The sequence below is a fragment of the Palaemon carinicauda genome, chromosome 19 (genome assembly GCF_036898095.1).
Source record: "Palaemon carinicauda isolate YSFRI2023 chromosome 19, ASM3689809v2, whole genome shotgun sequence".
NCBI classification, from domain to species: Eukaryota; Metazoa; Arthropoda; class Malacostraca; order Decapoda; family Palaemonidae; genus Palaemon; species Palaemon carinicauda.
The window spans coordinates 15,173,295-15,175,160 of record NC_090743.1 but is presented as its reverse complement, the minus strand read 5'-3'; the positions used below and the strand labels follow the sequence as shown (position 1 = coordinate 15,175,160).

The 1,866-nt window shown below is 37.4% G+C and overlaps 1 long non-coding RNA gene across 2 annotated transcripts in view; it reads left to right on the top strand.

Annotated features, from left to right (window-relative positions):
- The first annotated feature begins 549 nt into the window (after positions 1 to 549).
- LOC137658146 (uncharacterized) overlaps positions 550 to 1,866 on the top strand; it is a 103,755-nt gene continuing 102,438 nt past the window's right edge. The window contains exon 1 of one of the 2 annotated variants that reach the window (XR_011047260.1): positions 550 to 888. This is a non-coding gene — a long non-coding RNA (uncharacterized lncRNA). The remainder of the gene's footprint in view (positions 889 to 1,866) is intronic. The other variant, XR_011047261.1, reaches the window with a different exon arrangement.

The window sequence follows — 1,866 nt, the reverse complement described above, 5'->3', positions numbered from 1 at the left end:
TAATAATTAATTATTATTATTATTATTACAATCGCTAAAAAAGGTTCGTACTTTCTCCAATAATCCAAAGTGTAAATGAACCCCAATGAATTTCACTTAAACACAACACCAACCACAAAAGACAGACCACTTTAACTGGTATTCTGTAGTTGACAAGCCCCGGAACTGCCATGTGTCTTGCAACTGGCTTCAAAAAGCCCCTACTTTCAAGGAGTAGCTGGTTGTCTTAGTTGATCGGGAAGTGGGGGTGTAATAATAATAATAATAATAATAATAATGAGCACTATATCACAGCACACGACTGACAAGTACCGACACTAAACTATTGTTGTATTTCTGTTCGGTTTAGAGCTACTGCATCCGGTGATTGTGTTATTTAGTTTCTAGGTAATCTGTTTTTCAGACCCTACCTGAAACTATTTAGTTTCTGAATACTCTGTTTTTCAGCCCCGACCTGAAACTATTTAATTTCTAGGTACTCTGTTTTTCAGCCCTTACCTGAAACTACTTAGTTTCTAGGTACTCGGGTTCTTAGCCCCTATCTGAAGCTGTTCACATGTGGTTGTGAACTATTAGTTCACAACTGCGTTGGAGAAAGGAACCATTTCACTGCGCAGAGAGGAGGGGAGCGTCAGTATCGCGAAAGGATTGTTAGATGAAAGAGTGCACTTGAGCCGAGAAAAGTTAAAATCGGAAAATTAGTGATACAGGGAGAAGGGTATGGATAATGAACTCGGGGAAGAAGTTTAAGAAAAGGAGCACAGTGAAAAACTGAAGACGTAGTGGTGATACAATTGGATAAGGGAGTGAGCGGCCGGTTGGAAAGGATTGCACCAAGAGTGGCACGAGGTGGCTGAGCCGGCGAATGGAAGGACAGGCCTTGGACAAGTAAGTAACACAATTACACAGGTGAAGCTAGGTATGGTTGGAAGTGCAATGTGCAAGTGGTGGTGCAGCCATTGATTTTAGCCTCCTGGAATTTTATCGTTCTTGAAGGAAGTTTTCTTAGCATTCTAATTGAGTTTGATACATATTCTACTGAGAAACAGTGATTAATATAGCATAATTCCTTACACCACTTTCTTTTCTGACCGACATATTTCCTTTCATCAGTTGCAAGACGGTTGAAATATATAAACATCTTTCGGAGAATTTTATGAAGGAAAAAACAATATTATTTTTCCAATTTGCGTGGTTCTAATATGTTTTATAAATACAGTAATTCCTTTAGGGAATATTTTGTAGTCCAAAATTTATAAAAATATTTATAAAGAAATCGGAAATTTTTCTCACAATTTTTAACGAACTTTAAATTTGGTCTTAGTTTGGGAATGAACCAGGAAAACTAGTAACCATTATCCCATAGTTTTATAAACGTAATATGTATACTGTATACATTAAATGAGAGAAGAAAAAAAAATTCCCCCTTCCCAGCCTTGGAGTAAAAATAACTGGAAATGCCCTGACCCGGATTAGGTGAAGCCAGGCTTGCCAGTCAAACTGTCAGTTCTCGATTGTACTAGAACTTATTCGGTTGTATTCAGGCCTTTGTTTATAGACGGTAACTATTTTATTGTTCTTTTTATTAGAGATTGCTCCTTCCTGTGCTGCTTCATAAGAAAGAATTAATGTTATACTTGTTGCTCAACACATTGGTGAATCCGTTACAGGCTCCTTGGAATATCGAACTACGGTAAAGTCGTTACCCTTTATAATCCTCTATTACATTGATCATAGCTTGTGATAATTTCACAACTATTGTTACCGAGTTTTGCCTAAAGGCGGGCAACTGTGTGTTATCATGGGCTTAATCGAATCGATTTAAACTTTCTTCCAGAGTAGTGATTGATTCGTCTATGGATTTTT